Below are 13,811 nucleotides of genomic sequence, written 5' to 3'. Positions count from 1 at the left end.
CATTTTGGGATCAAGTTCCATCTGCTTCCTGGACTTCCTTGCAAGGTGTGGAAATGGGATAGGAATGGCGCCACTTGCAGCTTCTGTGTCCTTTGGTGCTCCATTCCTTGGCTGAACTACTTCTTCTTCAACCATGTCTTGTACTTCCTCTTCCTCTTCAGCATCTTCCACTTCAACTAAGTCTTCAACTGGGGCGTGTTCTTGTGGGTTTGGCTCCTCCTGTTTCTTCTCTTGCAGTGTGATTCCAAACTTCAAAGTGATGGCATTGATGCCACCTTTGGGATTAGGTAAGGGTTGAGAAGGAATTCCACTGGAGCTTGAAGGCTGGTTGGTGGAAGCAGGTAATGAATCTATCCGGGAGACGAGAGCTTGTAAAGTGGCATTCAGACCATTTAAAGTAGAGTTCAGTGTAGTCTGCATGTCTTGTTGTCCTTGTGTAAGAGAACGAAGCATCTCGTCATTTGATGAGGAAGGAGGATAAGTAATCTGAGGGACCTGTTCTTGGTTGTGCTGGGGTCCTTGGGACTGCCTTAGGTGAGGTGCTCTATAAGGCTGGTTCTAATTCTGCTATCTGTTGTTATTTCACCTCTGATTTCCATTGTTGTCTCTGCCTCCTCTATTATAGTTGTCCCTCCAACCATGGTTGGAATTATCTCTCCAACCCTGGTTGGAGTTGTCCTGCCACCCTTGGTTATAGTTTCCACCTTGGTTGTAGTTACCGCCTTGTTGATTGTATCCTTGATTTGGGCGGTCATAGAAGTTATGAGTAGCTGCCACAGTGTTGTCTTCTTGTTGCAGCTGCGGGCACTCATCAGTGTAGTGACTATAATCAGCACAAATTCCGCATAGTCTTTGGGAGACCAACTGTTGGCTTTGTTGTGGTGGGGGAGGCTGAGTTTGTTGTTGATTCAATTGTATCTGCTTCAGTAGGTTGGTCATCTCACATATACTCTGTGTAAGAGCAGAAGTCTCAATGCTAGAGGAAACCTCTGCAACAGCCATTGAGTGGTTGTTGCTGTGCCTGTGATTCTGAATAAATTCAGCTAATTCGCTGATCAGTTGCCATGCTTCATCTGCGGTCTTGTACTTTTTCAAAGAACCATTACTAGCACCATCCAATGTAGTTTTATCCCGAGGCTTCATGCCTTGAGTGAAGTAGCTGATCAACACCAATTTGTCAATCATGTGATGGGGGCATGTGTCTAGAAGGTTCTTGAAGCGCTCCCAGTACTCATAGAGAGTCTCTGATTCACCTTGAATGATGCAAGAAATCTCTTTCCTCAATCTATTTGTAACTTCAGCTGGAAAGTATTTTTCCAAGAATTCTCTCCTGAGCGTATCCCAGTTGGTAACAGTTGCTTCAGGATGGGAGTAGTACCACTCCCTCGCCTTTCCCTCAAGAGAAAATGGGAAGGCGGTTAACAGAATAGAAGTTTCATTTGCACCATGATGCCTAATAGTAGAACAAGCTGTCTGAAAATCCCTTAGGTGCTTGATAGGCTCCTGAGTAGGTAAGCCATGAAACTTGGGCATCAAGTTGATCAATACAGTCTTCAGTTTAAAATCTGCAGCCAGATTTGGATGACGCACTTGATACGATTGCAAAGTAAAGTCTGGGGCTCCTGCCTCCTGGAGAGTAATCCTCCTAGGTGCTGCCATATTATTTGCACGTGAATCAACTAAATCAGTAGTAAAGGAGCTTATTTCTCCCTCAGATGGCGGTTCAGATTCGCCCTCAGATGAGACTGGTGAATCGATAACAATCACTTCACCACCCTCAGAGGCTAGCCTACGCCGAGCCCGCCTAATACGTGAAATAGTTCTTTCAATTTTAGGATCAAATGCGGCTAAGCTCGGATTAGGCAGTGAACGCGTCATCCAATGAAAGAAACATACAGCTTATGGTAATAAAATAAAATAAAATATGCAAAAATTAAAAATATGTACACTAATTAATAATTTAGCACACAATTGCAACTCCCCGGCAACGGCGCCAAAAATTGGTGCGTGGCGGAAGTCTGACCAATTAAGAGATCAATATAGGAAATTCTTTGCGAGTATAGCTCTTAACCAGCAAAAATCCACCTCATCAATTTAGAAAAGTTGTCACAAAATTATAATAAAAATACTGGGAGTATGAGTCCCAGGTCGTCTCCCAACGAGTTGACAAAAAGGGTGCTAATTTATTAATCAGGAGTTTTCTGGATAATTTTGAGTTTGGGCAATGGGCAAATAAATAATTGTAAATTAAAGCAGTGAAAATTAAAAGAGATTTATAATATTCAAAATAAAAGCCTTAACTGGGGGAATGATTAATCGGAAGTTCTATCCTTGTTGGAATTCTCTCAAGTGTCGTTGATGATTAAACTTTTGTGTGGTCTAGAATTCACAATTGAAATCTCGTTGCAAGTATAGTTTCTAAACCAACAATAGTCCTTTCATACAAAAATTTGGTTGTCACAAGTAACAAACCCCTATATTTATAAACCGAAGTATTTAAATCCCGGGTCGTTCTCCCTAGGAATTACAATAAAGTGTCTTGTTATTGGTTATGAGTTGTATTTTGGGGTTTTTGGGATAAAAGACATGGAATGTAAATGGCAATGAAAATAAACTAACAACTAGAAAGCTCTTGGCAAGGTTGTGAGAATTAGAAGTCCTATCCTAGTTATCCTCCTCAATTGTGACCACAAATTATCCATTACTACCACTTAGTTAACCTCTAACCATAGAGGAAAGTCAAGTGGATGAATCAACTTGATTTCACAAGTCCTATCCAACTCCCAAGGGAAAGACTAGCTTTAGTGGTATCCAAATCAATTAGCAACTTCTAATTATCAATCAACAAAGGAATTAGATAACTCAAGTGTCACTAATTACTCTACCAAAGCCAAGAGGAACAAAATCTACACTAAAGTCCAACCAAGCATTTCATCAAATACTTGGAAGGCATAAAAGGAAAGCATAGTAAAATTGCATGGAAAGTAAATCTACACTACTCAATTGCAACGAATTAAACAACAACAAATCAATTAAGCAATAAGGAACATGAATCATAATTTGCATTGAAATAAAAATAGAAGAAACAAAAGTGCATGAACATGAAAGTAAAGAATTACAAGAATTAAATGCTAAACTAGAGAGAGGAAAGGTAGAAGAAGAAGAATTGCAAAAAGAAAAGTAAATCAAAGCATGAATTAAACCTAGATCTAAGAAATTCTAATCTAGATCTAAAACCTAATCCTAATCCTAATTCTAGAGAGAAGTGAGAGCTTCTCTCTCTAAAACTAACCTAAACTAAACTAATGTGTGAAAGTATGTAAAGTGTGTTGATTTCTCTTCAATCCTTGGCTTAAATAGCATCAGAAATGAGTTGGAATGGGCCCACAAGGCTTCTAAAATCGCTGGCCACGTATTGCTTTAAGTGGATCATATGACAGCAACGATGCGTGCACATACAGTGCATGTACGTGTCACCATACATGTGGCAACTATGGCAAATCTTATATCGTTTTGAAGCCCCGGATGTTAGCTTTCCAACGCAACTAAAACCACATAATTTGGACCTTTGTAGCTCAAGTTATGGCCAATTAAGTGCAAAGAGGTCGGCTTGACAGCTTTTGTGATTCCTTCATTTCTTCATGAGTTCTCCATTTATACATGCTTTTTCTTCATTCCCTTGATCCAATCTTTGCCTCCTAAATCTAAAATCACTTTACAAACATATCAAGGCACCTAGTGGAATCAAGGTGAATTAAATTTAGCTATTTCAAGACCTCAAAAGCATGTTTTCACTCTTAAGCACAATTATAGGAGAAGTTATAAAACCATGCTATTTCATTGGATAAATGTGGGAAAAGATGATAAAACCCTCTAAATTCAACACAAGATAAACCCTACAAATGGGGTTTATCAACCTCCCCACACTTAAACCAAGCATGTCCTCATGCTTAAACCAAGAGAGAAACAAGGGGTATCAACATTTATTCAATGAAGTCTAACTAGATGCAATCTACCTATATGCAACTATCTATGTGAATGCAATTGCTTGGTCAAAATAAATCAATGTCCAAGAAGCATATATGCACAAGGGCTAAAGGTATTAGCAACCATGCCAAACCACAATTGAATTGAGCTATTAAATATTTTTACAAACTTGCATGAAGAATGGTGATCATAGGTGAAAACATGTAATTGAGCATCAAACCCTCACCGGATATGTTTGCACTCTATTCGCTCAAGTGTTTAGGGTTGATTCACTCAATTCTCCCCTAATCATGCTTTCTAAGATTTGTTTTTCTTCTAACAATCAACATTTATTCAATGCATGCATACAAATATCATGAGGTCTTTTCATAGGTTGTAACGGGGCTAGGGTCAAGGTAAGGATGCATATTTGGTTAAGTGAGCTTGAAATTTGAATATTTTATATGCTTAAACTTCCCACCTAACCTATGACATCCTATACAATTCAAAACTATCCTAACTACCCATTTTTCACTTTTTCACATACTCATGCATTCCTTTTTATTTCACAACACTTATGCATTGATTTTATTGAGCTTCACTTTGGGGCATTTTGTCCCCTTTTTATTTCTTTCTTTTCTTCTTTTTCTTTCTTTTTCTATTTTTTTCTTTTCTTTTCTTTTCTTCATATATATTTTTTTCTTTTTCTTTTGTTTTTCTCATTTTTTTTCTTTGTTTCAAATTATATACAAGAACATCAATGCATAAGGTTTTACATTTGATTAATACATGAGTATGTACCCAATTCCTAATATTTTCAACAAAAATACAAAACTACCCTTTTATTCACCCAATATCCCAAGATTTCCCACACTTGAGTGACACACACACACACACACTAGCCTAAGCCAATTAAAGATCCAAATAAGGACTTTTATTATTTTTCGCTTTAGAGCTTGTAAAGTGCTACATTAAGAACAAGTGGGTTAATCGTAGGCTCAAATTGGCTAACAATGGAAGATAAAAGGTAAGGCCATTTGGGTAAGTGAGCTAAATGAAATGACGGCCTCAATCATATAAATGCATGAATACACAAAATAATGGACATAAAGAATCAAACAAATCAAAGATTACAATCATAGAAAGAGAATAATGCACACAAGAAGGAAAATAAGTGGTTATAAGATGTAACCACACCATTAGGCTCAAGTCTCACAAGCTTGTGTTCTTAGCTCAAAAATTATGATCCACAATATACATATGATTCAAGCAAGTTTTATGAAAAATTTTTCACTCAAATCAATTGAGGTGCCCTATAGATAGAATTTCTTGAAAAATCTCATTATTTTGACTAAACTTATTGTATATATATACGCAAAGTCAAGAAAATGCAACAAAAATCCTAAAAACCTAGAATGGAATGCAATAACTAACTAACATTGGTGTTGAAAAAGGAATTGGTACCCATGGAGATCGGTCGGACAACCTCCCCACACTTGAAGATTGCACCGTCCTCGGTGCATGCAAGGAAGAGCAAGGTGGATGGGTTGCTACAATTGATGAGCTTCTTCGAAAGGTTGTGCGGATGGCTTGTTCGTTGCCCCATTTTGAAGCTTTTCCTTTTCCTCCTTTCTTGGTGGCCAACCTAAAGGGAGAGAAAAAGAAAGAAAATTAAGCCTATAACAAAGATATTAAAGCAAAGAGAACATAAGCGGGGGCTAATGCCAAATAAGAGTAAGGTTCTCACTACATGTTAGCTACGCATGTAAGTGAGAAAGCAATATGAGCTAATGGCATATCAACTAATACATGATGCAAGAGTACAATCAAAGCACGAAGAGCATATTGAGCATTAAGTTCAAATAAGAATTGACACAAACAAGATTAGTGATAAGCATGAAAGCATTAGGTCCCATCCAAACTCAATGAAAATGAAGAACAAAAACAAAGAATAATGCATGAGGAGGGACTAAAGAACTAATCTTGTGTGTGAAATAAATATGATCATTAATGTTAAACAAGTCACCAAGCACCAAAACAATGCAAGAAGTTCTCAACAATTGAGTGTAAGAATTCAACACCATTATTAAAATGAGAAACTTGAAAAAAATGAAGTAAAAACAAGCTATAAAAACAAAATAAAAATGAAAAGAATAGAAGTATACGAATGCGATAAACAAAAGAAAATGGAAGGGGGAAAAAAACTCTTTTTTTTACCGGCGCGCACGCGTCATGCACGCTTAGGCGCCAATGTGCATTTTTGGCCTAAGGGCGCGTACACGCCAGGTGCGCGCACGCGTGGATTGGTTTGTGCCTTGGGCCCAATTTTCGCACAGTGCAGGCCTGACTCTTGGGTTTTTGGCTGGGGGTGAAATTTTTGCATCCACGCGTACGCGCACATGGCGCGTCTGCGTGGATGGTCGAAAATGCTTGATACGCGCGTACACGCCAGGTGCGCATACGCGAGGATGGTACTCTATTTTTCAAAATTTTTCTATGTTTTTGCACCAATCCAAGCATTCTAAACCCTCAAACAGCTACCAAAACACCCTAAAACCTTATTTAACATATTATACTACCAATCAAACTCAACAAACTAAACAAAACATGAAATCAAACCTATTCTACCAATATTTACAAAAGAGAAAAATGAAAAGAGTTTACCATGGTGGGGTGCCTCCCACCTAGCACTTTTGTTTATTGTCCTTAAGTTGGACTTATGGGGAGCTCCTCTCAAGGTGGCCTGTGCTTGAATTTATCTTGGAACTCCCACCAATGCTTGGTTCTCCATTGTGCCCCAAGATTTCTTATTTTTTGCACCAAGTGTTGATGGAGTTCTTCACAAGCTTGGGGCTCCCAAAGTTGATCCTCGTCTTGTGATCCAAGATCCCACACTTTATTTTCACACCCGTCTTGAAGTTGATCATCATTATTAGTCCAACCGGGTGTTGAGTAAGGTGAATTCTCTATGAAGTGCCCAACAATCCTCCTAGACCCATCTATTTGAGCACTACTCCAACCTTTATATCTCATATTTGATGCATGAACCATAATGAGCCTTGATTTGCAACGCCAACCACAAAAACTTTTTCGTTTACGCTTCATCCCACAAAGCTCCCTAAGTTGGCCATCCGTTTCAAGCAAACTATATTCAAGTGGGATAATAAAGCTAATAGAAATGAATTTCACCCACTCAAATGAAGGAGTAGATGGCAACCTAGGCAAAGACAACTCCAAGGGTCTTGATAAAGCGTATTCAATTCCCATCCTCCTTTTTCTAAGGATTTTCACCTCTTCACAAGACTTCTCAAATGTAATCCTTTGTTCAACAATACTACCTAAGCCTTTTCCCTTACTCAAATCATAAATGGGAGGATGAGAGAGATTTACCTCCACAACGCTTTCAAATTCAACGGGAGAAGGTTCTTCATGCTCAAAGGATTCTTCACCACTAAGACTTTATGCTTGATCTTCCTCACCAAGGGGACTCAATTCTTGCTCTATCCCATCCAAGTCTTCATATGGAATATGCCTTGGAAGGTGCGCACTTTTCTTCCTAGCATCAATTTCAATCATCTTCGAGGGGTTTTCTTCAATTCTATGTTCCCAAGGTGGTTCCGCATCTCCTAAGTCTTCAACCAATTCTTCCTCTTCTTCAACACTTATAGCTTCCTCCAATTATTTCAATACAAAGTAACTTCCCTCATTCTCCACCAATCTCTCCTTCATGTTATGCTCTTCATTTGGTTCTCCACATGTAGCCATGGGAGTTCCTTGAGTGTTCAAGCATTGGGATGCTAACCGGTTTACTACCTCATCCAAGGCGGCCGTGAATTGTTCTACATCCCTTTTCATCTCCTCTTGTCCTTGAACAAGAACATCAAGGATGTCATCCATTGGAGGTTGGGGTGGATGGAAGGGTTCATCAATTTGGGGGAAGGATTCATAGTAGGAGGGTGGTTCTTCTTGGTAGAGTTGTGGTGGTTCAATGTTTTCCATCGTTTCCACTTGTTGCACAACACACTCTATGGTTGCTTGAAATTGATCCAATATTTTCTTGAGACGATCCCTTGACTCTTGTTCCTCTTGGATATCATGGGTAGGATCATATGGCTTTTAGATTGAAGGACATGAATATTCTTCCATGGGAGGTTGTGGTGGAAAGTGGTATTCATCTTGTGGTTGCAAATTTGTACACATTAGAGGTGGTTCATCTTGGTAATAGCATGGAGGGGGTGACTCTTGAAAGTATTGATATTGGGATGGTGGTGGCTCTATATGTGGTTCATATGGCTCATATGGTTGTTGGTGGTATGGATATAGATTAGGGTCATATGAAGGTGGTTGGTGAAAAGAGGCTTGTGAGTATGGTAGGTGGCTATGTTGAGGGTATGGCTCATAGGTATATAGTGGTGGTTCTTGGAAGTCACAAGGAGACTCACCATAACCATTGGATTGGTATGCATCATAGAATGGCTCTTCTTCATAGTGCATATGTGGAGGTTGTTGCCATGAAGATTGATCATATTCATATGGCTCCTCCCACCTTTGATTATCCCATCCTTGATACACATCTTCATTGTAGCTCCCATTTCCTACAACATAGTGAGAACCAAACTCATAGCCAAAGTGAGAATTCATAATGAAAAGAGAAAATAAGAGACAAAAGCTAAAAGAAAAATGATGAAACCAACTCCTAAACTAGCAAATACTAACAAGTAATCCAAAAATAAAGCTATTCACAATATTCACATATATACAATAACCAATAACACAACACCATTGCAACTCCCCGGCAACGGCGCCATTTTGATGATTAGACTTTTGTGTGGTCTAGAATTCACAATTGAAATCTCGTTGCAAGTATAGTTTCTAAACCAACAATAGTCCTTTCATACAAAAATTTGGTTGTCACAAGTAACAAACCCCTATATTTATAAACCGAAGTATTTAAACCTCGGGTCGTTCTCCCTAAGAATTACAATAAAGTGTCTTGTTATTGGTTATGAGTTGTATTTTGGGATTTTTGGGATAAGAGACATGGAATGTAAATGGTAATGAAAATAAACTAACAACTAGAAAGCTCTTGGCAAGGTTGTGAGAATTAGAAGTCCTATCCTAGTTATCTTCCTCAATTGTGACCACAAATTATCCATTGCTACCACTTAGTTAACCTCTAACCATGGAGGAAAGTCAAGTGGATAAATCAAATTGATTCCACAAGTCCTAGCCAACTCCCAAGGAAAAGACTAACTTTAGTGGTATCCAAATCAATTAGCAACTTCTAATTATCAATCAACAAAGGAATTAGATAACTCAAGCGTCACTAATTACTCTACCAAAGCCAAGAGGAACAAAATCTACACTAAAGTCCAACCAAGCATTTCATCAAACACTTGGAAGGCATAAAAGGAAAGCATAGTAAAATTGCAGGAAAAGTAAATATACACTACTCAATTGGAAAGAATTAAACAACAACAAATCAATTAAGCAATAAAGAACATGAAAATAGAAGAAACAAAAGTGCATGAACATGAAAGTAAAGAATTACAAGAATTAAATGCTAAACTAGAGAGAGAAAAGGTAGAAGAAGAAGAATTGCAAAAGAAAAAGTAAATCAAAGCATGAATTAAACCTAGATCTAAAAAATTCTAATCTAGATCTAAAACCTAATCCTAATCCTAATTCTAGAGAGAAGTGAGAGTTTCTCTCTCTAAAACTAACCTAAACTAAACTAATGTGTGAAAGTATGTAAAGTGTGTTCATTCCTCTTCAATCCTTGGCTTAAATAGCATCAGACATGAGTTGGAATGGGCCCACAAGGCTTCTAAAATCGCTGGCCACGTATTGCTTTAAGTGGATCATATGGCAGCAACAATGCGTGCGCGTACAGTGCACGTACGCGTCACCGTACATGTAGCAACTATGGCAAATCTTATATCGTTTTGAAGCCCCGGATATTAGCTTTCCAACGCAACTAAAACCACATCATTTGGACCTTTGTAGCTCAAGTTATGGCCAATTAAGTGTGAAGAGGTCGGCTTGACAGCTTTTGCGATTCCTTCATTTCTTCATCAGTTCTCCATTTATACATGCTTTTTCTTCATTCCCTTGATCCAATCTTTGCCTCCTAAATCTAAAATCACTTTACAAACATATCAAGGCACCTAGTGGAATCAAGGTGAATTAAATTTAGCTATTTCAAGACCTCAAAAGCATGTTTTCACTCTTAAGCACAATTAAAGGAGAAGTTATAAAACCATGCTATTTCATTGGATAAATATGGGAAAAGATGATAAAACCCTCTAAATTCAACACAAGATAAACACTACAAATAGGGTTTATCAGTCGTATTAAGAGGTTATTGTTTTCACTTATTTAACCCTTACTAAATAAAAGAAAGTCAAGTGATTGAGTTAACTCTTATTCGCAAATCCTAGTCCTCTCCCTTGGGAAGGTCTAGCGTTAGTAAATAGAGAATTAGCCAACAACTTCCAATTTAACTAATCACTTGAGCATTCCAACTCAAGTGTCTCCTTTTAATCAACCCCCATGTCAAGTTGGAAATCTACTCCATTGACATGAGAATTACTTACATAGAATTAAATAAGGAATAAAAGGAAGACATGATAGATAATAACTACGATTCAATTAAAAGTAAAAGTAATCCTTTGCATTAATAAATTCTAAAAATAATTCAATTGTAACTCTAAACAAGAATTAAGAATATGGAATAATAAAAGAGTAAGAAAACAAACTAGAATAATATCTTCAACGGAGGTGATGACTCTTCAATATCCAAAGCAAAAGCAATGAACTATGAAACTATGAATGCAAAAGAAAAACCTAGAGGAAGAGTAATTTTCCCTCTAGATTCAGATCTAAAACTAAAACTATGCTAATGAGGATGTGTGTTGAGTCTCTACATGTTCCCTGGCTCTAGTCTGTGTTTCTGGGCCGGAAATTGGGTCAAAACTCGGCCAAAAATCTCCCCCAGCGTTTTCTGTTATTTATGCAAATTGTGCATGTCACGCGTACGCGTCAGTCACGCGTGTGCGTCGCTGGTCGTTTTGGCGTGTCACGCGTACACGTCAGTCACGCGCACGCGTCTTTGTGCAAACTCCAATCCACGCGTCTGCGTCAGGCACGCGCACTCATCGCTGCAAATTTCTCCATATCGCGCGCTCGCGTGAGCTATGCGTGTGCGTCGATGCTCGCTGGTTATCTCCTTAGTTTTTTGTGTTCCTTCCATTTTTGCAAGCTTCCTCTCCATTCTCTAAGACATTCCTGCCCTATAAAGCCTGAAACATTTAACACATAGATCACGGCATCGAATGGTGTAAAGAGGAATTAAAATACACAAATTAAAGACTCTAGGAAGCAAGATTTCAACCATAGAATTAAACTAAGAAGAAATTGTAAAATCATACAAATTATATGAATAAGTGGGTAAGGGCTTGATAAAAACCACTCAAATGAGCACAAGATAAACCATAAAATAGTGGTTTATCATACAGCATCTTATCCGCTTCATGGAGCGTAGCGAGCGCCGTATCATGCGACGCCTGGACAGAGTAGATCAGATGTTTGTGTCGCTGGGCGTCGAGTTGCCCCCTCTTCCCGACTCTTCGGCATCTGAGAAGGAGGAGCACGAGGAGGAGCCAGCTCAGACAGAGGCACCTTTACAGACACAGGCCGTCCCAAAGGCTCAGCAGCCCCCTGAGGAGCCACAGCCTGAGGCCCAGCAGACAGATGCGACTGTTGACCCCCTTCTGAGCCCGAGCAGTAGCATCGAGGACAATGCTCCCTTTTAAGTGTGGGGAGGTCACCGTCGTCACCGTCAGTGGATAGCGATTTTGGGGTGAACATTTCCGGACATTTATCTCCTAGTTTATGTTATTTTGCTTTATTTTTGTATTTTGTTAGGATTATTGTATATTCTAGTATTGTGGATACTTATATTCTAGTTGAAGTATTTTGCATCTTAGATTGGATACATTTCATATTTTTAGTAGATTTTATTTACATAGTTATTTTTGTTTGTCTTAGCTTTTTGGTTATGATTAGAAAAATATTTTGGATTGTTGAAACCTAGTTGACCCTTTTTGTATATGAAATTTGTTTTGATTGAAAAAGGGGTAAACTAAGGAATATATTTTTTTTAAATTCTCAATCACAACATTGCATCAATAAACTTAGTCAAAATGATAAAATTCTCCAAGAAATTTATCCATAGGGAACCACCCCAATTGATTGAAAAAAATTTTTAGAACTTGCTTGAATTATACACTTTGTGGATCATGTTTTGAGCTAAGAATACAAGCTTGTGAGATTTGAACCTAATGGTGTGGTTACATCTTATAACCACTTGTTTTCCTTCTTGTGTGTAATTGTTCTCTTTCTATGATTATGATCCTTGATTTTTTTAATTCTATATGTCCATCATCCCTTGCATACATGCACTTATATGATTGAGGACTTTGTTTCATAAGCTCACTTACCCAAATAGCTTACCTTTTACTCTCCATTGTTAGCCAATTTTGAGCCTATGCTTAACTCAATTGTTCTTTATTTTAGTACATTACAAGCCTAAAGCGAAAAAACAATAAAAGTCCCTTGTTTGGATCTTTGATTAGCTTAGGCTAGTGAGAGTGTTTATTATTCAAGTTTGGGGAGAATTGGGAACATTGGTTGGGATGAAAGGGTGTTTTTGTATTTCCATATTTGGGAATTGGGTGCATTCTCATGTATAGATTAAATATATTAACCTTATGCATTGATTTTCTTGTGGATAGTTTGAAAAAAAAAGAAAAAGAAAAAGAAAAAAAATAAATAAGGGGACAAAATATCCCAAAGTAAAGTTCAATAAAATCAATGCATAAGTGTTGTAAAATGAAGAGAAAATGCATGAGTATGTGAAAAGTGAAGAATGGGAAGTTTAGGTTAACACTTAATTGTATAGGTTATTATATAGGTTAGGTGGAAAGTCTAGGTTAATCAAAGATTCAAATTTTAGTCCACTTAACCATATATGACCCTACCTTGACCCTAACCCCATTACAACCTTATGGAAAGTCCTCATGATGATTGTATGTATGAATTGAAAGATTGTTGATTGTTAGATGAAGAACAAATCTTGAAAAGTATGATTATGGGAGAATTGAGTGAATCAACCCCTAAACACTTAAGTGACTAGAGTGATACACATCCGGTGAGGGTTCAATCGCTCAATTACATGGTTTTACTATGATCATTCTTCTTCATGCAAGTTTGTAAATCTTTTTGATAATTCAATGCAATTACGGGTTTGGTTTGGTTTGAATTGATTCCTATTGCTCTAGCCCTTATGCCTACACATGTTTTCTTAAAAGTTGAGTTGTTTTGACCAAGTGATTGCGTTCATATAGATAGTTGCATTTAGATAGGTTACAATTAGGTAGTTTACATTGAATAAATGTTGATACCCTTTTTCCTCTTTCTTGATTTTAGCATGAGGACATGCTTAGTTTAAGTATGGAGAGGTTTGATAAAACCCAATTTTATGGTTTATCTTGTGCTTATTTTAGGGGATTTTATCACATTTTCTCACATTTATTCAATGAAATAGCATGGTTTTGTAATTCTCCCATAATTTGTGCTTAAGTGTAAAAACATAATTTTTAGGCCCTTAAATTGGTGATTTTAATTCACTTTAATTCTATTCGATACCTTGATATGTTTGTTGAGTGATTTCAGGATTATAAGGCAAGCATTGGATGGAAGAAATGAAGAGGGAAGCATGCAAGTGGAGAATTCATGAAGAAATGAGAAAAATGGAAAATTGAGGGCCACGCGCACGCGTCATG

General features: G+C 37.7%; 1 non-coding gene across 1 annotated transcript; it reads left to right on the top strand.

Annotated features, from left to right (window-relative positions):
- Window positions 1-1,183: 1,183 nt before the first annotated feature.
- On the top strand, window positions 1,184-1,287 carry LOC148570669 (small nucleolar RNA R71). Its single transcript, XR_015908352.1, has one exon. It is a non-coding gene; the product is annotated as a small nucleolar RNA R71 (small nucleolar RNA).
- Window positions 1,288-13,811: the final 12,524 nt, after the last annotated feature.

The sequence above is a fragment of the Arachis ipaensis genome, chromosome B3 (assembly GCF_059453495.1).
Source record: "Arachis ipaensis isolate K30076 ecotype BB chromosome B3, ASM5945349v1, whole genome shotgun sequence".
NCBI lineage: Eukaryota > Viridiplantae > Streptophyta > Magnoliopsida > Fabales > Fabaceae > Arachis > Arachis ipaensis.
The sequence above is the reverse complement of the archived record's forward strand: the minus strand, read 5'-3'. Positions and strand labels throughout refer to the sequence as shown.